This window comes from Phyllobates terribilis, unplaced genomic scaffold (genome assembly GCF_046119375.1).
Source record: "Phyllobates terribilis strain yellow unplaced genomic scaffold, ASM4611937v1 Scaffold_4__5_contigs__length_816908805, whole genome shotgun sequence".
In the NCBI taxonomy this organism is placed as follows: Eukaryota; Metazoa; Chordata; class Amphibia; order Anura; family Dendrobatidae; genus Phyllobates; species Phyllobates terribilis.
In genome coordinates this window covers 698,772,697-698,796,706 of record NW_027362764.1, presented here as the reverse complement: position 1 = coordinate 698,796,706, position 24,010 = coordinate 698,772,697, and the positions used below count along the sequence as shown (strand labels likewise).

Below are 24,010 nucleotides of genomic sequence, written 5' to 3'. Positions count from 1 at the left end.
ACATGTCTGGCTGCAAGACCTCTGTCGCTCCATAGTCACCCTACAAGGATTTTACTACGAATGCCTGGTTTCCATGGGTGCACCCTGCTACCTGGCCACGATAAATGTGCCTCACACCTGGATAAACGGCGCAAGATAACGCAGGTGGTGCAGTGGGTAAGAGCGCGGCAGTATGACAGGTCAGCCATGCTCTGGCACAGCAGATGCCGGACACTTTCTGCCTGTTGCACACACTTTGGGACGTGGCTCTGACAGGGGGAAGAATAAACAGGAGCAGCAGTAGCACGTCAGCACAGGCGGCCACATAGCGAGCGCCCTCCCGCCTTCTGCAGGACGGGATCACACGGGAGGAGGAGCGGAGGCTGCACGGGACCGGCGCTAGGTAGGAAGCGGCGGCGGCCTGTGCACGGTCCGGGGCTGCACACTGCAGGACGTGGGCTCGGGGGTCCTGCGATGATCTGCAGCAGTGCTGGGGGAGGGGAGCCCTGCACACTTCCTGGCTCCTGTGTGCGGCGTGGGTCACTGTGCTCAGCTCTGCTATTCCTGTGCATGCATTATACCTCACTGACTCACTGTAATCTTCCTATTCATTCCCTTAGTAGGAGGCAATTGCCTAAATTACAATTCCACAATCTCTAATGTCTGGTGCATAGGCCTAGGACCTCTCTGAGGACCCCATATGTGTCACCCATCACCCATAGACACAGGCTGCTATGGCAGTCTGTATAGGACGGGGCAGCGGGTCGTGCTTTACCATGTGCTAATGCCCTGTTAGTGCATGATGCTTCCTGTGGTGGAGGGAATCGCTTAAATAGCAATTCCAAGATCTAGAATTACCTGATTCCCCCCCCCCCATAGGAAAAACGCTGGCAAATACGCACAAAGAATTGACATGCAGATCAGTGAAGGCACAGTGAGCTGTCATAAGAGCATACAGATGAATATGCAAGCAGGGCACCAGATAGAGCGCCCCCCAGAGCCCGGGCATATCATTATCTCCAAACTGAAAGTAAATATTATATAAGAACCACAGGATGGATTTCATCAACCAAGGTATCATTTTAATCAATGTAATGTCGCCCACCTGACAGTGTATGTAGTTTACTAAGCACAATGCTTCTGAAAGGTGCGCTGTAAAGGGAATCTGTAACCCCCGGGAGATATCAGACCTCTAATATGGGCATACAGGTTATAGAAAAGTAAATCTATAGTATGGCCCATGGTAGAGGTCTGATTGCAGAGAAAAGTAGTTTTATCTTTTTGGTTTTCAACAGGCTTGGCGTCCAGTGGACGTCAAGCAATGCCCGCCTATCTGATTATTATTCCCTTATATCGCCGCTTATCAGCCTAGTTACCATTTTCTCTCCCTCCCCCGCCTGTCACAGGGTGCTGTGACGTGCGCTTTTCTTCCTCACCTGGTGATGCATGCGCAAAGTGCGGCTCTTATTGACCGCGCTTTGTTTCCTCCCGGCCGGGTGTGTATGAGCGCAGTGCTCTATTGTGCAGGCGCCGGGGAGTCACTGTGACTTCCGCTCCAGTGACTCCCGGCGCATAACAAGAAGGTTTTCTGCGGCACTGCGGGGGTGACAGATTCCCTTTAAGTTGCAGACCGCTCCTGCACACAGTGGGCACACGGAGCCAGTCATGGTCGCAATTTTATTGACTACTATGCAAAGAGCAAAATCTGCAGCCATGTCTGACACAATCCTGTTTACTGGTGCGCTTTAAATGCTATAGTCTTGACCGTAAGTTGGACTATACAAGCGCATATTGCGCTTCCTTTTTTTTTTTTTTTCCCCCTTTCACATGCACCCTTGGTCGTGTGAAAAGTAACTCATGTAAATTGGCACGTTGCCAGGGGCATAACTACCACGGTTGCAGCAACTCAGCCCGGCAGGTGAGGGGCCCGCCGAGCCGACGCCAGCAAATACTTCAGTTGGATGTGCATCCTTGGGTGCACATGGGAATGTAAGGGACGTTCAAAAACTATTGCAATAACTCTTGATAAATGAAACTCAAAACAACACTTACTCAAATAAATAATTAAACAATTATAGATTATAGTTTATTTAGAAGGGACCGGAAACAGGGGAAGGGCGGAGGAGTCTGCTTATATGTAAAGTCACGTCTAAAGCCCAGACTAAGGGAAGATATAGGAGAGGGAGAAGAGGGGGTCGAGTCCATGTGGGTAGAGATAGAGGGGGCAAAAAATAATAATAAAATATTACTGGGGGTCTGCTATAAGCCACCCAATATAACAGAGGAGAATGAGAAACTGCTATTAGGACAAATAGACAAAGTAGCAAAACATAATGAGGTGATTGTAATGGGGGACTTCAACTACCCGGATATTGACTGGGAAACAGAAACCTATAGATCGCAGAAAGGAAAACGGTTCTTGACAAATATCAAGGATAATTACCGTATATTCCGGCGTATAAGACGACTTTTGAAGACTGAAAAATCTTCTGTCTAGTCTGGGGTCGTCTTATACGCCGGTAATGCTTTTAAACTTTCAGAAATTGACATGCGGGGATACTCTGGGGGTGTTAATAAGCTGCCGTGGCCGTATCCCTGCCATGTCGGAGTTAATATAAGGTGGAGGGAGTTAAAATACGGCGGCGGTAGGTCCAGACAGTCAGCGCTTCTGTGCTGAAACTGACACATCGCTGCGTATTCCCAGCTCCGGACACAGCGCAGGGCTTCTGTGCCGACAGCTTTCACTTGTCACAGAAGCGCTGCGCTGTGTCCGGAGCTGGGAAGTTCGCATCGCTTCTGTGACAATATATGAAAAGCCGGCAATTCAGCAGCGGCATAAGCCGGCACCCGACAATTTAGAATAGAAAGAATAGAGCATCACACATAGATTAGATAGATAGAAACATGTCAGTCACATATATATGAAGTACAGTGACAGTATTGCTTACTGTACTTGTCATTTAGTGTAAAGGATTTATTAAAACAAATAATAGTGTTTTCATGCACCGTCTCTTTAAAAAAGCCGGCCGGCAATTCAGCAGCGGTACCCGACAATTTATAACAGACAGAATAGAGCTTCACACATAGATTAGATAGATAGAAACATGTCAGTCACATATATATGAAGTACAGTGATAGTGTTGGTTACTGTACTTGTCATTTAGTATTAAAATAAAGGATTTATTATTAAAAAAATTGGCGTGGGGTTCCCCTTAATTTTAGGCTCTAGCGGAGGTTAAGCAGACAGCTGGGGCAGATGTTTGAAGCCTGGGAAGGGGGTAATACCCACGGAGCTTCCCAGGCTACTAATATCAGCCCCCAGCTGAATACCTAGTCTTTACTAGCTATTAAAATGGGGGACCCCCCAAAAAAAATGACGTGGGGTCCCCCCTAATTTAATAGCTAGCAAAGGCTAGGCAGACAGCTGGGGGCTGATATTAATAGCCCAGGAAGGGAGCCATGAATATTGGCCCCCTCCCAGGCTAGAAACACCAGCCGTCAGCCGCCCCAGAAATGGCGCATCCATAGGATGCGCCAATTCTGGCACTTAGCCTCGCTCTTCCACGCTGCCCTGGTGCGGTGGCAGGGGGTAATAGGGTTGGGGTTGATGTCAGCTGGCATTATAAGCTGACATCAAGCCCAGGTTAGTAATGGAGAGGCGTCTATAAGACACCCCCATTACTAACCCCATAGTCAAAGTTAAAAAAAACACAAACACCCAGAATAAAGTCCTTTAATTGAAATAAAGACACAATTCTTTATTGTTCTAAATTAAACCATACTTACCATCACGCCCATTCCAGCTGAAGCCAACGATCTCCTGCAATAAAAGAAAAATAATAAACCAACCTCATCCTTACCTCTCCATGGTTCCCAGGACAGCTTCAGCTCTGCTACATCGAGATGACAGGCTGGACCGCAGCAGAACACTGCCATCCAGCCTGTCATCCCGCAGACACTGAGAAGCGCAGGCATGCTTGCGCTCTGCAGTGTCTGGCTGTGACGGCATCCAGATGAGCCGACAATGAACTCAGCTCACCTCCTGGACGTCCGTCACTGACAGCGTGGGAAACTTCTACTGCGCATGCGGGGAGCAGGAGAATTTTCCCACGCTGTCAGTGACGTGCATGAGGTGAGCCGAGTTCATTGGACATGATCTCGGCTCATCTGGATGCCGTCACAGCCAGACACTGAGGAGCACAAGCATGCCTGCGCTTCTCAGTGTCTGCCGCATGGCAAGCTGAACGGCAGCGTTCTGCTGCGGTGCAGCCTGTCATGTGAATGTAGCAGAGCTGGACCGGTCCTGGGAACCATGGAAAGGTAAGGATGAGGTTGCTTTATTATTTTACTTTTATTGCAGGAGATCGTTGGCTTCAGCTGGAATGGGTGTGATGGTAAGTATGGTTTAATTTAGAACATTAAAAAATTGTGTCTTTATTTCAATTAAAGGACTTTATTCTGGGTGTTGTGTTTTTTTTAATTACTTTACTAGAAATTCATGGCGGTCATGTCTAATATTGGCGTGACCCCATGAAATTCGGGCTTAGGGCCAGCTGATAATGCCAAGCTGGCCCTAACCCCTTTATTACCCAGTGAGCCACCGCACCAGGGCCCTGGATGAGTTGGGTACAGCGCCAGAAGATGGCGCTTCTATGAACGCGCCATTTTCCGGGGTGGCTGCGGACTGCAATTTGCAGCGGGGGGGGCCCAGAAAGCTTGGGTCTCCCTGCGCTGCAGATTCCAGCCCCCAGCTGCCTAGTTGTACCTGGCTGGACACAAAAATAGGGCGAAGCCCCACGTCTTTTTTTTTTAATTATTTCATGAAATAATTAAAAAAAAAAGGGCTTCCCTATATTGTTGTGTCCGGCCAGGTACAAATAGGCAGCTGGTGGTTGGGGGCAGCCCGTTCCTGCCTGCTGTACCTGGCTGGACACAAAAATATGGCGAAGCCCACGTCAACATTTTTGGGAAAAATTAATTACAAAATTAATAATAATTTAGGGACTGCATCTTTATTAACCCCTCAATTGTCATTTAGTGTTAAAATAAAGGATTTTTTAAAAAGAAAATTGGCGTGGGATCCAACATCATTATAGTCTCTAGCGGAGGTTAAGCAGACGGCTGGGGCAGATGTTTGAAGTCTGGGAAGGGGGTAATACCCACGGAGCTTCCCAGGCTACTAATATCAGCCCCCAGCTGAATACCTAGCCTTTACTAGCTATTAGAATGGGGGACCCCCCCAAAAAATGACGTGGGGTCCCCCCTATTTTAATATGTTTATGAGTGACAGTTTTCCTGCTATATACCTGCATGTCATAAGAATTTAAATTAAAAAAGGACCATGTTAAATTCAAATCTGTTTTTTTTTAATTTTTACCGGTGTTTGGTATGCGTTGGAAAAGGGGTAGTCTTATACGGTGAATATATCCTAAACTCTATATTTTAACAGGAAAGTAGGGGGGTCGTCTTATACACCAGGTCGTCTTATACGCCGGAATATACGGTATCTCTCCCAACTAGTGCAGGAACCAACGAGAGGGAAGGCAGTGTTGGACTTAATATTGACTAATAGGCCTGATAGAATAACTGAGGTACAGATAGGGGGGCACCTAGGTAATAGCGATCATAATATTATCAATTTCAAAATGCCCTTCAGTAGGGTTATCAATAAGGGAACAACTAAAACATTAAACTTTAGGAGGGCGAAGTTTGATCAGCTGAAAGAAAGCCTTCAACTTATAGACTGGGACAAAGTTCTTAATCAAGGAAATACGAATAGTAAATGGGAAACCTTCAAAATAATTCTGAATACTCAGTGCGAGAGGTATATACCGTATTGGAATAAAAGGGCCAGAAATATGAGGAAACCAAAATGGTTGAATAAGAACGTAAAAGGGGCGTTAAATAGCAAAAAAGAGGCATTCAAGAGATTAAAACAGGAAAACAGCAAGGAGGCACTAATGTGTTACAAGGAAAAAACGAGAACCTGCAAAAAACAAATAAAAATAGCAAAGGAGGAAACAGAGAGAGGTATTGCTAGGGAAAGTAGATCAAATCCCAAACTGTTCTTTACGTATATAAATAGTAAAAGGATTAAATCGAATAATATTGGACCGATAAAAAGTGATGAAGGCAAAATCGTAGAGAAAGATGAGGATAAAGCTAATCTATTAAATAATTTTTTTTCGTCAACTTTCACAAAGGAAATAGAACTAACAGGCGAAATGAGAAGTGACAAACTTAATCCTCCACTAAGTATGACAAATCTAACCCAAGTTGGGGTACAGAAACGCCTCAGTAACATTAAAATAAACAAATCACCAGGACCTGATGGCATACACCCATGGATACTAAGGGAACTAAGTAATGTGATAGACAGACCGTTATATCTTATATTTAAGGACTCTGTTGAGACTGGGTCTGTACCACTTGATTGGCGACAGGCGAATGTAGTGCCAATATTCAAAAAGGGAGCAAAAAGTAACGCCGGAAACTATCGGCCGGTGAGTCTGACGTCCGTTGTGGGCAAAATTTTTGAAGGCTTTATTAATGAGGCAATCATGGAGCATCTTGATGCTAATAATCTATTAACCCCGAACCAACATGGATTCATGAGGAATCGCTCCTGCCAAACAAACCTGATTGACTTCTACGAGGAGGTTAGCTCTCGAGTAGATCAGGGGGAACCAGTGGATGTCGTGTATCTCGACTTCTCAAAAGCGTTCGATAGCGTGCCACATAATAGGTTGGTATACAAAATGAGAATGATGGGGCTGGGCGAAAATGTTTGCAAGTGGGTAGCTAACTGGCTAAAGGATAGAAGGCAGAGGGTGGTTATAAATGGAATATACTCAGATTGGGTAAGCGTCACTAGTGGGGTACCACAGGGGTCTGTACTAGGCCCAATGTTATTTAATATCTTTATTAACGACATAGTCAACGGAATAAATAGTAAAATATCAATATTTGCAGATGACACAAAGTTATGTAAAACAATTAATACAAAAGAGGACAGTGCAGACCTACAGAGGGATTTGGATAAGCTGGGTAGGTGGAGCATTAAATGGCAAATGAGGTTTAACGAGGAGGAATGTAAGGTCATACATATGGGAAGGAAAAATGGAAGTCACCAGTACTCACTGAATGGGAAATCATTGGGGAATTCAGAGATGGAGAAGGACTTGGGCATCTTGATTGATAGCAAACTAAATTGGAGTGCCCAAAGTCAGGCCGCTGCTGTAAGGGCAAACAGGGTAATGGGATGTATCAGAAGAGGTATAGCTGCAAAGGATGAGAACATTGTTCTTCCACTGTACTCTGGTCAGACCACACTTGGAATACTGTGCTCAGTTATGGGCCCCAATATATAGAAAGGATATAAATGAGCTTGAAAAGGTACAAAGGAGGGCAACAAAATTAATAAGGGGAATGGAGGGACTGCAATACCCAGAGAGGTTGGCAAAACTAGGACTATTCAGCCTGGAAAAGAGAAGGTTGAGGGGGGACATAATAAATGTGTACAAATATGTTAGGGGACAGTATAGAGACCTTGTCCGGGATTTGTTCAAAAGGAGGGATATTACGGTAATAAGAGGGCATTCACTAAGACTGGAAGAGAAAAGGTTTCAGCACCAGCATAGGAAGGGGTTCTTTACGGTAAGAGCAGTGAGAATATGGAATTCACTGAGTGAGGAGACGGTAATGTCGGATTCACTAAACCAGTTCAAGCGGGGACTGGATGCTTTTCTAGATACCAGGCAGATTTCTGCATATACTTAAAAATAGAATAAAATAGTAGGTTGATACAGGGATTTATTCTGACTGCTGGTTTCAGAGTCGGGAGGGAATTTTTCCTCAGGTGAAGATTGGCTAAATCATTTGGGGTTTTTGCCCTCCTCTGGATCAACTTTAGCAATTACAGAACTAACAGGTCGAACTTGATGGACGCAAGTCTTTATTCGGCTTTACTAACTATGTAACTATGTAATTAGTTGGATAAATCAAAGCCCCAGTGCTTTATTAAGGATATCCTAAATCAACGAATAGCAATTAATAATATATAGCATAATTTATAATAACACGACTCAGTCCTTATTTGACTCAAGTCGGTAATCCAGTCAATTTATAAATTAGCAGCACACAACCAGAAGGCTGAGGGTTACCTCCCTTCAATAAGACCTCTTTCACACGCCAGTATGTCTGATACGAGTGGTGACAGTTTCCACACGTACCAGAGACATTGACACAAGCAGACCCATTCAAATGAATGGGTCTGTACACACCTCAGTGTGTTTTTGCGGACCTTGTGTCCATGTGCTCCACACGGAGACAAGTCCGCTTTTTTGCGGATACATGGTCCACAAAACGTACCACACGGATCACATCCTTGTGTCATCCATGTGACACGTACCGGCGCCTGGGAATCGCTCTGTTCTCAAGCGCCGGGTGCATCATGGTTCCCTGCTGGCGCTATGATCAGCACCACAATGATAAGGGTAGTAGTAGTGTAGTCCGTGTCCCCACCTGTAAAATTAAGAATAAAATAATAAAATTCTTATACTCACCTCTCCTAGGTGTCCCCCGCTGTCATCCATGCGACCACTGCTGCAGAGAAGCCCGGGAGAATGAGCGGCTCCGGAGCTGTGTTCTTCCCGGCTTCTCTGCAGCAGTGGTCACATGGATGACAGCCGGGGACACCTAGGAGAGGTGAGTATAAGGATTTTATTATTTTATTCTTAATTTTACAGGTGGGGACACTGAGAATACACTACTACTACCCTCATCATGGTCCCTGCTTGTGCTGATCACAGCGCCGGCAGGGAACAATGATGAGGGCAGTGTTCAGCATCGGTGTATGGGAACAGCGCTAACTGTACACTGATTCCCAGGCGCCCATCCGTGTGATCCAGATGCGGCACACGGATGGCACACGTAAAATGCACACGGGCACGGATATATTCGGTACTGGAAATATCCGGACGTGTGAAACCGGCCTAAAGCAAAGCGACGATGGGGAAACTGAATAAACAAAAAAAAAAAGGGGTGGGTGGTTCAGGAAGCTTTCAAAAAGTTCTTCAGAGGCACACCGCAGACAGCGCGCCTTAGTTTAAATACCAGGGATTGGACACGCCCTGCTGTAAACACCAATCAGCTGACCCTCTTTGACCGGGAGAAAGCATCACCATAACTTGGCCAAGAAAAAAAACAAGCTGATAAATCGCAATAACTAGTCCCAATATTCCCATGAGCCCCCTGTTCTCATTACCGGGGACTTTACATTCAGCTGAATGTGTTGCGGCACAGAGACCAGTAGGGTCAGTACGCTACAATACACGCTGCCTGCCAATCAGAGGCCAGCAGCTGACATCGGCATGCATATAACTGGGGGCTTATGGCAGTGACGTCATGCGCTCCCGTCTCTTGCACGCTGAAGTCAGCTGTTTGCTGAGTACACGATGGCCATACTACTATATACATTAAAGAGCGGCAGGACAGATAACGAAGGCAGCACTCCAGCAAAATAATTTTATTATTATGGCCCACATGCGCATTCAGAGAGTCTTAGCGCATGCGCAGTGAAGCGGCGAAATACACAGCTTCACTGCGCAGGCGCGGGACCCGCGGCCGCGCATGTACAAATGCGCATGTGGGCCACAATAATAGCGTTTGCCAGGACCAGTATTCAAATACATGGGCGGCGCCAGCAGTGACTGAGAGAATCACACCCCTATGACTGAATACGAGCAGGTAGGACAAAGTGTATATAAAAGGTTGTAAAATCATTATACTACCACCGATTTTAATGAAAAAAGCTTGTTAGAGATGCACATTGCATTACTAACAAAGCAATGGGGGCAGTGTACATAGCAACTAGGACGTGACAGGTTCCCTTTAACAACTTCACTCTATCGCCCCCTCTGCTCTGGAGTGGAACTGCATCTATTATCCTAAATTTTAATTGCTTCTCAGTGTATGGCCTATTTCTACAAAATGTTTTGATACTGGAAGGTCCATTCTATTATTTCTAATTGTGTACCTATGATTATTAGTGCGAGTCTTCAAATCGCATGTCTCCAATGTACCAAAGGAGACAAGGACACTGTAATAAATATCACATGATCTGAATCACAAGTGAGATAATCTCTAATATCATATACAACCTGAGTTTTTGAATGGGTAAATTTTTCATCCTTTAACATCAATACACAGTTTACGCATGAGAGACAGGGATAACAACCCCTTCTGCCTCTACCAGTGATAAAAGTTTGCGTCATAGTTTTCAGTGCTCCAATATCCGAATGGGCTAATCTGTCCCTGATGTTCTTTGCCCTTATGTAAGAGAACAATGGGGAATTTTTAAATTCCGATACATTCGTCAGACAATTGGTGTACTAACAAAAAAAATTTAAAGAAAGGGGCTATCCACAAAGATGGATAAAGTCACCAAAAGCTCATCATGGCAACGTAGCCTTAGAGTACATTCACACAAATGTTCTTCGGTCTGTGTGGAAAACGGAACACACACAGGCTGCGTAGAGACCGATGTGAGAGTATGTGCACACAACATCTTTTAAACTCAGCTGAACCCACAGATGATGCTTCAGGAAACTTTTTTTTTTTTTTTTTTCCTTAAGCGTCTTTTGTGTTGTCTTTTTCAGTAATTTCCTGAGCGTTTTTCTGATGGTTTTGGAGGGGTCTTGTGATGTCGGGGTTTTTTTTTTTTTGTTTGTTTTTTTTTTAAAAGCAAAAACCATTGATTTGTATTGTAAAATACAGAACATTTTTTGGGTGAAAAAAAACAGATGAATGGACATGTCAGCTGCTTGTAGTTTTTAGAAACTTCAAGCTGTTTAATATACATTCAAAGGCCTTAACATATACACATCAAGTTGTCTTTACATAGAAATGTTCATTCTTTAAAGCGTTTTCTGAATCCTCCTAAAAAGACGAGTGCACATAACGTGAATCATTGTAGTGGTTTACATGAAAGGCATTAGTGTGTGGAAAAAAAACTTTCACACGTCCGGATATTTCCGGTACTGGAAAAAACCGTACCGGAGATCTCCATGCGTATGATACGTGTGGCAACCGTGTGCCGCATCAGTATCACACGTACCAGCACCTGGGATTCAGCAGAACAGTCAGCCCTTTTCCCAAGCGCCAGGTGCTGAAGGAATCTCTCATCATTGTCCCCTGCCGGCGCTGCAACCAGTGCCAGCATGGGACAATGCTGAGAGTAGTAGTCTGCTCACAATGTGTCCAAAACCTGTAAAAATAAGAATAAATTTAAAAAAAATCCTTATACTCATTTGTCCTAAGTGTCCTCCTCTGTAATCCATCTGACCGCTCACTCTGAGGAGCAGAGGAGAATGACTCGCTGCAGCGAGCGTGCCCCTGTTCTGCACTGACCTCGCCGAGCGGTGTCCTGTCACTCACTGAGCTCCGCACGGAGCAGGGGCCCACTTGCTGTAGCAAGTCTTTCTCCCTGGCTCCTTGGCATGAGCGGTTAGATGGATTACAGCAGAGGACACTTAGGACAGATGAGTGATTTTTTAAATTTTATTCTTATTTTTACACCAGGACACAGTGGGAGCTAACTACTACTCTCATCATTGTCCCTTGCTTGCGCTGATTTCAGCGCCGGCAGGGGACAATGTTGAGGGCAGCATTCAGTGCCCGGTGCTTGTGAACAGCGCTAACTGTACCCCTGATTCCCAGGCGTCGGTATGTGTGATCCTGATGCGGCACTCGGTTGCCACATGTATCATACACATGGACACGGATATCTCCGGTACTGGAAATATCCGGACGTTTGAAAGAGGCCTAACACTGTAGAAAAAAAGCCAGCAACTTTTTAACATGGGGAAACTGTACTTGGCCTTGTATAATTTTAGTGCTATACAGATGTTATGAATGGACACACGAATGGCTTACAGATGACAACATGGATTAAAAATCTTTTGCTCTTCAGGCCCGTATAGACGTTTCCTTTTTCATTTTTTTTTTATTCTACTTGGAAAAACTAACCAATTTCCAACTTTTCCTCTGACTGTTCCACTCTGGTTTTGGCTTGCAAATACTGAGGTAAAAAAACTCACCAAATATTCAACGTGTGCACGTGGCCTAATGGTGTCTGGTTCTGTCCGTGAAAAATGCAGATGACTCACGGACGTATCAATGAGGATATGTTCACGCACTAAAGATTTGTAGCAGCAGATTCTGTTACTCATATCCATCCGAATGCGACTTGCAGAAATGATACCAGTTTTTGCTAAAGACTGCTACGTGTAATTGGTGCATGATCGATGGTGGTCCGACGGTCCAGTGATCTCTGTACATGAGCTGCTAGTGTATATGACCACTGATTAGATGTTCTCAAATGCGCACTCCATTCTCATTGGATTAGGGCTCCTGAATTAAAGTTTGTGGGGTCTCCGTGGTCCGACTCCAATGATCCCGTTGGTATGACCCATCTTGTAGATAAGAGAATCTTGTTGTTTGTGGGATAGCCCCTTTATGAATGCCTGCTCATCAGCCCATTAATCTGCCTCTCTTGTATACAGCAGCCGTTTCTGATTTATTATATTGATTGGCCTTTTTCCTCGTAGTAATTTGTTTGTCCTGTATTATCTTTTTTGGAGAAATCCTTAGCGCAGAAACACAGAAATAAAGGCCTCTTCATCTGATACACAGCAGGAGGTGTAATTCTCAAGTGAGCAGATCATAAAATACGTCTCGCCGTGTCGAGAATGGAAACAGACAAAAGAAAATCTTTCTGATTGTGTGAAAGATGTGAACTTCAATTTTTTATTTTTTATTTTATGGGTTCCCTATAGGAAGGTTTGGAGAACCTTTCATTTATCTTCTGGAATTACAGCTCCGCAACATGGCGGCTCAGTGATTGGCATTTTGCAGCATTAGGATCCTGGGTTTAAAGGACAATATCCTTGTGAAGTTATGGGTCTTTTATACGCACTAGATACTGTACAGAGAAGTTATCTGATATTTGTGTTGGAGATGTATGGTAATTTAGATGCCTGTTGCAGTTAAAATGAAGATGTGTGGGGAAAAAAAAATTCATGTGTGTCTAAGGGGTTCAGCCATGTCCCCACTTCTCATTGCACTCTTTCATTGATTATAATAAGATTTGCTCAGCTTTATTATTATTATTATTATTTATTATTATAGCGCCATTTATTCCATGGCACTTTACATGTGAAAAGGGGTATAATACAAGAACAATTACAATCTTGAACACAATGTGACAGCAACTGGTACAGGAGGAGCGAGGACCCTGCCCGCGAGGGCTCACAATCTACAAGGGATGGGTGAGGGTAGAGCTGGTCGTGCAGCGGTATGGTGGAGCAGTGGTTACTGCAGGTTGTAGGCTTGTCGGAAGAGGTGGGTCTTCAGGTTCCTTTTGAAGGTTTCCACGGTAGGCGAGAGTCTGATACGTTGGGGTAGAGAGTTCCAGAGTAGGGGGGAAACACGGGAGAAATCTTGTATGCGATTGTGGGAGGAGGAGATTAGAGGGGAGTAGAGAAGGAGATCTTGTGAGGATCGGAGTTTGCGTGCGGGTATGTAACGGGAGACTAGGTCAGAGATATATGGAGGAGACAGGTTGTGAATGGCTTTGTATGTCATGGTTAGGGTTTTGAACTGGAGTCTCTGAGCAATGGGGAGCCAGTTAAGAGATTGACAGAGAGGAGAGGCCGGGGAATAGCGGGGGGACAGGTTGATTAGTCGAACAGCAGAGTTTAGGATAGATTGGAGGGGTGCGAGAGTGTTAGAGGGGAGGCCACAGAGCAGGAGGTTGCAGTAGTCAAGGCGGGAGATGATAAGGATGTGCACTAGTGTTTTTGCAGATTCATGGTTGAGGAATGTGCGGATTTGGGAGATATTTTTGAGTTGGAGTCGGCAGGAAGTGGAAAGGGCTTGGATATGTGGCTTGATGGAGAGTTCCGAGTCCAGGGTTACCCCAAGGCAGCGAGCTTGAGGGACTGGGGAGAGTGGGCAGCCATTGACGTTGATAGATAGGTCAGTTGGGGGGGTTGAATGAGATGGCGGAAAGATGATGAATTCTGTTTTGTCCATGTTAAGTTTTAGAAATCTGGCAGAGAAGAAGGATGAAATAGCAGACAGACATTGTGGGATTTTGGTTAGTAAGGAGGTGATATCGGGTTCAGAGAGGTAGATCTGTGTGTTATCAGCATAGAGGTGATAATGAAAGCCGTGAGACTCTATGAGCTGTCCCAGGCCGAAGGTGTAGATGGAGAAGAGCAGGGGTCCTAGAGCTGAACCTTGGGGGACACCGACAGATAAGGGGCGAGATGAGGAGGTGGTGCGTGAGTGGGAGACACTGAATGTCCTGTCTGTTAGGTATGAGGAGATCCAGGATAGGGCCAAGTCTGTGATGCCGCTAGATGAGAGAGTCTGTAGTAAGAGGGAATGGTCCACTGTGTCAAAGGTCTAGGAGGAGGAGAACAGAGTAGTGTCGCTTAGATTTGGCGGTTAGTAGGTCGTTGGTGACTTTAGTCAGTGCCGTTTCAGTAGAATGGTGCCGTCGGAAACCAGATTGTAGGCGGTCAAAGAGGGAGCAGGAGGAGAGGTGGGAGGACAGTTCAGAATGGACATGTTGTTCCAGTAGTTTTGAGGCATAGGGGAGAAGTGATATGGGGCGATAGCTAGACACAGAGGATGGGTCAAGGGAGGGCTTTTTGAGGATGGGAGTGATTGAGGCATGTTCGAAGCATGAGGGGAAGACACCAGTTGAAGAGGTGGGCTAGGGCTGGGATGAAGATAGTGGTAAGGTTTGGGATGAGGCGGGACCGCATTGGGTCAAGTTTACTGGTGGTGAGGTGTGATTTGGAGAGTAAGGAGGAAAGTTGATCTTCAGAAATGGTGGAGAAGGTGGTTTTGGAGGAAGAGGGTTGAATAGGTGTGGGGAGGGGCTGTGGGGGCTTTAGGCAAAAGCTTTGTCTGATGGTGTCAATCTTCTGCTTGAAGAATGAGGCAAAGTCTTCGGCTGAAATAAGAGGAGAGGGAGGAGGCACTGGGGGAACTGTCAAAGGGCCTATTTATGGCATATGTGAAGGACCCACACCTATCTTTAAAGCTGCAGTCCTCCTAGACTTGCACCATCTAGAGAGGAGGTCACTGTAAGTAGAAAGTGGCCATGCATGTGTGGCTCTCTCCATTCACTTCTATGGGGAGTCTGAAACCAGCTGAGCGTGCTAGCTCCGTCATTGCTTTCAGGATTCCGATTAAAGTAAATGAAGAAAATTGCGCTTTTGTGTCCACCTTCTCAATCACTGCAGCCTCCTCACCAGATGGGATTGTAGTTTGGGGTTAGGTGATATTCTGGTCCATTTTGGAGATGTCAGACATTTATGAGATCTTGTGGATATACCATAAATTTGTAAAATAGGAATAACCCTTTAAGTTGTATGCGGTGATATTTAATTTAAACCATTGAATGCTGAGCTTAGTATTGAGGCTTTTTTCTACCAAATCCCAACCAAAAGTCTTCACAGCCAGTTTCCCATTTCCAAAATGAGCTTAATGCCGCATTCACTTATCCATGTGTTGTGGTCCGAGGATGGACCACGATACACAGGCTGGCTACGAATCTCCCAAACCAAACTTGTTGGCCTTGTGGATATATATGAAGCTGTTAATTTCGGTTTGGGACACACACGGCCAGTCTATTGATCGTGGTCCATCCTTGGACCATGACAAGTGGACGTGTCAATGCGGCATAAAGGAGCCCCCAGCCCCCAATTAGTCTGGATGGACCTTGGGGGTGTGTTTATACACTGAGTGCATTGACACACCCCCAGTGTCCTTCCTGGCTAATTTGCATGTAGCTATAAAGTTTTATTGCTGGGGCTACAACACAATGGGTATTATTTTAATTGTGCTAAGACCTATACAGCTATAGCACTAACTTGATTAATTAAAATAATCCTGACACTTTTAAAGCGTGTCTATCCAGGTGTTCGGCGCCCTCTCCAGCCTGCACTCTGTTCTTTTCTTTCTGCGCACTACTTTCATATACAAGTGCTTCTCACTAAATTAAAATATCATCAAAAAGTTAATTTATTTCAGTTCAATACAAAAAGTGAAACTCATATTATTATAGTCATTACAAACAGTGATCTATTTCAAGTGTTTATTTCTGTTAATGTTGATGATTATGGCTTACAGCCAATGAAAACACAAAAGTCATTATCTCAGTAAATTAGAATACTTTATAACAACAGCTTGAAAAATGTTTTTAAAATCCGAAATGTTGGCCTACTGAAATGTATGTTCAGTAAATGCACTCAATACTTGGTCGGGGCTCCTTTTGCATCAATTACTGCATCAATGCGGCAATATGGCATGGAGGCGATCAGCCTGTGGCACTGCTGAGGTGTTATGGAAGCCCAGGTTGCTTTGATAGCAGCCTTCAGCTCGTCTGCATTGTTGGGTCTGGTGTCTCTCATCTTTCTCTTGACAATACCCTATAGATTCTCTATGGGGCTAAGGTCAGGCGAGATTGCTGGCCAATCAAGCACAGTGATACTGTTGTTTTTAAACCAGGTATTGGTACTTTTGGCAGTGTGGACAGGTGCCTAGTCCTGCTGGAGAATGAAATTTCCATCTCCAAAAAGCTTGTCGGCAGAGGGAAGCATGAAGTGCTGTAAATTTCCTGGTAGATGGCTGCGCTGACTTTGGTCTTGATAAAACACAGTGGACCTACACCAGCAGATGACATGGCTCCTCAAACCATCACTGATTGTGGAAACTTCACACTAGACCTCAAGCAGCTTGGATTGTGGCCTCTCCAATCTTCCTCCAGACTCTGAGACCTCGATTTCCAAATGAAATGCAAAATTTCCTTTCATCTGAAAACAACACCTTGACCACTGAGCAACAGTCCAGATCTTTTTCTCCTTGGCCCAGGTAAGACTCTTCTTGCGTTGTCTATTGGTCATGAGTAGCTTGACACAAGGAATGCAACATTTGTATCCCATGTCTTGGATACGTCTATGTGTGGTGGCTCTTGAAGCAATGACTCCAGCAGCAGTCCACTCCTTGTGAATCTCCCCCAAGTTTTTTTTCTTAACAATCCTTTCAAGGCTGCGGTTATCCCAGTTGCTTGTGCGCCTTTTTCTACCACACTTTTTCCTTCCACTCAACTTTCCATTAATATGCTTGGATTCAGCACTCTGTGAACAGTCAGCTTCTTTAGCAATGACCTTTTGTGGCTTACCCTCCTTGTGGAGTGTGGCAATGACTGCCTTCTGGAAATCTGCCCAGTAAGCAGTCTTCCCCATGATAGTGGAGCCTACTGAAACAGATTAAGCAACCTTTTTAAACTCTTAGGAAGCCTTTGCAGGTGTTTTTTGTTAATTATTCAAATTTACTCAGATAATGACTTTTGTGTTTTCATTGGCTGTAAGCCATAATCATCAACATTAACAGAAATAAACACTTGAAATAGATCACTGTTTGTAATGACTCTACATAATGTGAGTTTCACTTTTTATTTTGAAGACTTAATTTATTTTAACTTTTTGATGATATTCTAATTTAGTGAGAAGCACCTGTATATAGTGTTCTTTATACCCGCTCGTAGACCCTTGAAGGTTTTCCTTCTATTAGCAAACTGTCAACTTTGTGATATAAAATTATTTATTTTTAATGCACTGGTTATTCTATTTTACTTACAGTACTTCTGTTTTCTCGTGTAGCATACCATTTAGTTCAGATCTGTTTTCATAATATTTATTTGATGAGCCTTAATTCAGACACAATGCATATGGAGGAGCCGTATCCAAATAGAAGGGATATGGTGAATGTTGGCTGTGTGACATCTGACTGCTGCTTTTTAAGTCTCGCATCAACATTCTTTTCTTAATAGCGCTTTATGGATCGTTCCTTTATATAACCTGCGCTGAGGAAAGCAACACAATTTAGGTAAGTGCTTTAATTCTCTTTAATGTGTCTCAGATGTGCTGTAAACTGTCGAAGGCAACTGTGAGCTCTGATAAACATCAACTACAAACTTTTCAAAGATGAGTCCAACTTTGGAATTTATTGCACTAGTGCCACAAAAGTACAGATTTGCTGATGGTCCTCGCGGATCATGTATCAAATGCAAATCACTGCCCAGGAGTAGGACGGCTAACATGGGACGTGTCGTTCTCCCTGACCATAGGAATCCAGATGGCGGCATTGACATGATTTACTTACGTTAGTGCTTCCCCGGCTGTCTCCCAGCTCTGTCCACTTTGCGGGATATAAGATACAAGAGATTTTTCTACCCACATCCACGCATGTATTGAATGTGCGCAGGGCCAAGGAAACAGTCACGTAGGTAAATAACTTGACCATCACAGTCACTAATACCATGGGCAGAAAGGGGGCTTACAGTAATTTTAAGTTTACAGTGTTCTGGCGCAAAAAATTTTAGTGTTTTTTAATTTATTTATTTTTGTTCAGAAGCGTTTTTTGCAGCCTTTTGATTGGACAGTGCCTTGTTTGGAATGAATTCCATCAGGAGACACTTGAAAAAAATGACACATACTTTGTTCATTTCTGCCAGGTTTTCAAAACCTAAAGTGTGGGGAGGAAAAAAAACGCTTAAGACTGAACACTAGTGATGAGTGAGCGTGCTCGCTACTCAAATGAGCATCAGGGTGCCCGGGAGTGCACCGAGGATCTCGGGTGCTCAAGTTCCTTCCCCGCCAGTATCGCGGCTCTTAGACAGCCAATAGACATGCGGGAAATGCCTGTCTATGGCAGACAATCCATGCATGTTTTTTGGCTGTTTAAGGCTATGGCCCCACTATCACCCACTATCACTATTTGCCCACTGTAAAAAAACAAAACAAAACAAAAAAAAACCTCCTTGTTCACATACCCTTAGAGCACACATGTCAAACTCTGGCCTGCAGGGTGAGTATATTTGGCCAACGAAGCAAGTTGGGGCCCATTTTTCTGTATGGAGGACTTTGTGGGGTCCATTATACTGTATGGAGGGCTATGTGGGTTTTACAGTTAGAGAATAATACTGTGATGGGGTCACCATATTTTGCCGCATGGGTTGAGGGGGTTACAGTAAGGTCATCATACCGTGCATGTGGAGGGTATTATGGAGGAATTCACTGTGGGGGTATCTTACTGTGTATGGGGGCGCTTTTGTTGGCCTCATACTTTATTATCTTCATTACTTAAGGTTTTTTATCCTTTTTGGTATTACTTATTTAAATTAGGACATTGAGCCATATGCTTTTTACTACTTTTATTATTCCAATATGCTAAGATCTATTAATTAAAAAGGTACTTTGTTCGTGGGACAACCCCTTTTAAAGAGGTTGTCCACTACTATAGAACATTCTGCCCCACCCCCATCGATGTAAACGGGTGGAAATAAGCTATCGCTGACCGCTCACAGGCATCACGTGACCCCCGGCTGCAGCCGACTCTGACATCCGCTGATATCACGTCAAGTTCCCGCTGCAGCCGGGGGTGACCCAGTGATGCCCCCCCCCCCCCCCCCCCCCCATCCGCTGCTCGCTTTCCCAATGAATGCAGGTGAGGAAAAGCGCTCTGTGGATTCTGGACTGTGACACGTGGGGAAACCCCACCCACAGCCCATCAATCAGTGGGGAGCGTGTCACTGGGTCACCTCCGGCTGCAGCGGGAGCTTGACGTGATATCAGCGGATGTCAGAACCGGCTGCAGCCGGGGGTCACGTGATGCCTGTGAGCGGTCAGTGATAGCGCCACTCACAAGCAAGATAGACAGTGCAAGGTATCTGCTAAAAATCTTATTTCCACCATTTACATCGATGGGGGGCATGTTCTATAGTAGTGGACAACCTCTTTAAGTTTGTTTCAATATGAAAAGGTTCATACTATTTGATGAGAAGGAAAAACGTCCTCAGTTGTAGACATTTTTTTTTAATAAACATCAATGTTGGCCCGCAACTTCATCCAAGCTTTTAATTTTGGCCCTCTGTGTATTTGAGTTTGACATGCCTGCCTTTAGAGTAATGTGAGGAGTGCTCAGCCAACTAAGGAGGCAGTCACCACCTCAAAGTGTATACTATAAAAAAAAGAAAAGTGACCAGCACCTTCTTACAGACTGAAGCAAGTGTGAACAGGTGCAAGTTCTTCATTTTATAGTTATACTCTATAAGGCACTAATGCAGTTTAAATTTTACATATTGTATGTTTGCATATATCTTAGCTCACACAGTATGCTTCTGCACGCTTTGGTGTGTTTTTCATGTACATGCATAGTGCCTCGTGTGCTTACTAGCCATCTGACATACGATGCAGTCAAATTGCCAACATGAACAGTTAATGCACAGGCTGATATTACTGAATCTGGCCGACCTTAGGGTGCACACTTAATAATTCTTAAAGGGCTTGTCCACTTTTACCTGTCATTGTGTCCCAGGTGGCAAGCCAACATCCCTCCCATGGTTTCTTGCAGCTCCCAAGGTACAGAATCCACACTGCACCCCTTTTTTCTTCTGACTCTGCCCACATTTTTTTACTTGGGATTGAAGACTTGGTTCGGAGCATCTGTACTTTCAGCTTCATGCAGAAAACTATACTTTCCAACTTATCCAGCGCTCCTCTGCTTGGTGCTGTGAAGATCTGCCCCCATTCAGGTCCTGCCGCCTTCTATCGTTCTGGGCCCTTCCGTACAATGTCAGGACTCATGCAATAGGTAGGAACAACAAGTATGTTGGCATACTGTATGTCTAGATTTATTTATTTTACTCACTTATATAGCGCCATTAATTCCACAGCTCTTTACATACATTATCATCACTGTCCCCATTGGGGCTCACAATCTAAACTCCCTATCAGTATGTCTTTGGAATGTGGGAGGAAACCCACGAAACACGGGGAGAACATACAAAGTCATTGCAGATGTTGTCCTTGGTGGGATTTGAACCCAGGACCCCAGTGCTGCAAGGCTGCAGTGCTAACCACTGAGCCACCGTGCTGCATGTGTATATGGGAGCCGGGGGACTGTGGAAATGTGCTCCCAACATTGAAGGCACAAATGTGATGCATTGTTCCCTAATTTTATTTTTTTTCTTATTTGTCTACAAAATGTGTGTGTATTTTTTTGTTCTGTCCCATATATCTTTAGCTAACACATTCATATCATAATTACTATATAAACATTGATATATCTAGGATTGTTAGGGGCACCGTACACTATATATAGCTGTCGGCAGAATGATGGTCAGACAATGCTGAATCTCCCATACACCACGGCGTTCATTCAGCCGAGTGCTCTTGTGTTCCTCATGAGAAAGACGTTGCCAGACTCCTTTTGGCAGTGGCTTATCTCAGGGAGAACAAAAGGATCGTTAGTCTGAAATCAGACATGAAAGATCCTTATCTTTCCTGACTTCATCTTTTGAGGGACAGTCAGGAGGCCTCCATACTAGGGATGTGCGGACCGCTAGAAGTTCGGGTTCTGCTAGCCATCCTGAATTTTTGAGAAAGTTTGGTTCGAGTACCCCAGAACAGTACCCGGACTTCTACTTGAATCCAAACCTCTTTCTCTCAGCGTTCAAGCCCGAATAGTGCCTGACCGGTAGGAACGCCGAACATTTATGTTCGAGTTCGCCCATCTCCACTCCATACACATCAGACTTTCAGCTGAGCTCACAAATATTGGTGGGACCCCATTTTTTTGCTTTTCAAGTAATTTTTTGGTACTTGTTTCCATTTAAACAATGATTTTGAGAAGAGTTCATATAGTCAGTTGTTTGGCGCAGTCTTTCCCCTCACTTCCATATACAAGGGGATGAGTTGCTGAGTCTAACATAGAATAAAAAACAACCTAATTTAAAATGGTAAATTCTTTAATGGATATACATAAAAAAAAAAATAGAAAAATTGAAAAAGTTATAACATTTTCTTTTTCTATTTTTTTTTAATGTATATCTATTAAAGTACATTAATTTTAAATTATTTTTTTTCTCTGTTAGACTGGTCTTTTGAATCCCTGAACTGATTACTAACTTTTGTGAGCCGCTGACCAGCAATTTTAAGACCCACTTATAAGATATCATCTGATAAATGCGTGTGCGAGTGGGTGTCTTAGGATGGGAAGTGATTGTTTGTTCGTACCTATGATTGCCGTTAGGCTATTCCTTGACCTGCACATAAAATAAAGTCTTAATGGCTTTGACAAACTTTCAATGACTCTTCTACAAAGAGAACGAAAAATGGAGCCAACGTAATTTGTCGTATCACTCCGTAAGTTTAAAATGTTTTTTTTTTTTTAAGCCTTAAACTATTGACACACGAGAATACCTTATCAATATCACATTGGTGTCTGACACTCAGCGCCCCACAATCAGCTCAAGTAGCAACCAGATGTAGATGGTGAACAGATGTGAACAGCACAGCTTTGAATTTTCTATAATGGCGAACTTCAGATCAGCTCCTATTCTTTGGAACGCTGTGGGTGCCTTGTTAATATTCTTAAATTCTATGAGTAAATATATTTATAGGTGGGGGAACAGACATAGACGTAACATCCAATTTTCTACGGTGAAGGGAACATGAGCAATTCTATTCACGCTGCCTTGGTCTGGTATCCGGTCTGGTCCTGCGTGGCTGCAGGTCTTTACTTCTTCTCCCGATAACCCCGGCATCCTGGCACCTCTAGCGCTTACTAAAACCTGAGGCATCATATCCAAAACATTAGGTAGTGCTTTGAACGTCATGTAGTCTTGTGAACTCTGGTGACTAGGCTACACAAGACTTCATGACTTTGCTGGGTCTGTTAAATACCTGAAGTTCCCATGCTGCAAAAGAGAAGACCAGCTGCCATAGAGGAACCATCTGAACATCAGGGCATCACAAATAAAAATGCTTATATTTATTGCTGGGCTTAATAATTTTTCAAAAATGAGCATAATGTCTTTAGTACACATTTTGATCAAATTGTATAAGGCCACCTTCTAATTTTGAAATATGCCACTGGTAATGGAAATAACCTGTTACGCTGGATAAGTGGTTGTCCTGAAGAATGAGTGAGAGTGACACTGAAACGCGTTGACAATAAACCAATATTTCATTTTCAGTACTATTCCTTGGAAGCTGCATCCGATGCATCTATGCTATTTCAGTGATTGTGTCACACACACAACCCTATAAGGTGAGCATAATTCCCTATTTATTCTCTTTTGACCACTTGGATAAGATCCTATCAGGGCTGTGGAGTCGGCGTTGGTCTAAAATGGACCAACTCCGACTCCTAAGATATATAATAAATTGGGTACAGTAGTTCAATGCAGTTTGTGGGGAATATTTTTTTCATAAGAATTTTGGAAAAGTTATGAAATGTCCTATTCCTGATCTAAGGGTCTAGACGTTTAGCTGAGAAAAATGTGTCCTATCGTAAATTTATCTCTTAAACATGAGCTATTTATGAGGGAGTCTGTGTCATGGAAATTAAGGAGTCGGAGTCGAAGGTTTGGCTTACCGACTCCACCGCCCTGAACCCTATTGTGCTTTTGCACCTTTTATCCACCTTCCACTTTTGCAAACTTTCAAGTGGATCCCTAATCTAAGGTCTACTCCACATAAGTATGCCCCACTGAATTCTCTATGACCTAAACAAACCGCACCATAGATCCCTTTAACATTGCTAAGACAAGCGGACAGTCTGGTACTTATCTGCGTGCGATTCGCCAACCAGTTTGCGGCTGTCGGGGAATGCTGGAGTGCTGCATGCTGCTGATCCAAAGTGATTGGTACACCCGAGCACAAAGCGGGCACACACCTGAGCCCTAACTCCTCTGCAGACGTTAACATACAGCACACGAGGACACGAGAGGCTTACTTCTTGGGATACCAAGTACATCTACTGGATAAGTTTGTACTCTGCCCACTTAAGAGGTCTCTGAAAAGTGGCAAGTGGGCTTACACAGTTTGATTAAAATGTGTTCTAAGAACTTCGTGATCATTTTTTGAAAAATGGTGTTTCACAGTGAAGG

At 44.1% G+C, this 24,010-nt stretch overlaps 1 protein-coding gene across 4 annotated transcripts in view; it reads left to right on the top strand.

Moving 5' to 3' along the window:
• Nucleotides 1-156: 156 nt before the first annotated feature.
• The window catches only part of TRIQK (triple QxxK/R motif containing), a 147,679-nt gene continuing 123,825 nt past the window's right edge, over nucleotides 157-24,010 (top strand). The window contains exons 1-3 of one of the 4 annotated variants that reach the window (XM_073676769.1): nucleotides 157-382; nucleotides 17,888-17,943; nucleotides 23,096-23,169. The gene's annotated coding sequence lies outside the window, so the exon portion shown is untranslated. The remainder of the gene's footprint in view (nucleotides 383-17,887; nucleotides 17,944-23,095; nucleotides 23,170-24,010) is intronic. The other 3 variants (XM_073676768.1, XM_073676767.1, XM_073676766.1) reach the window with 3 other exon arrangements.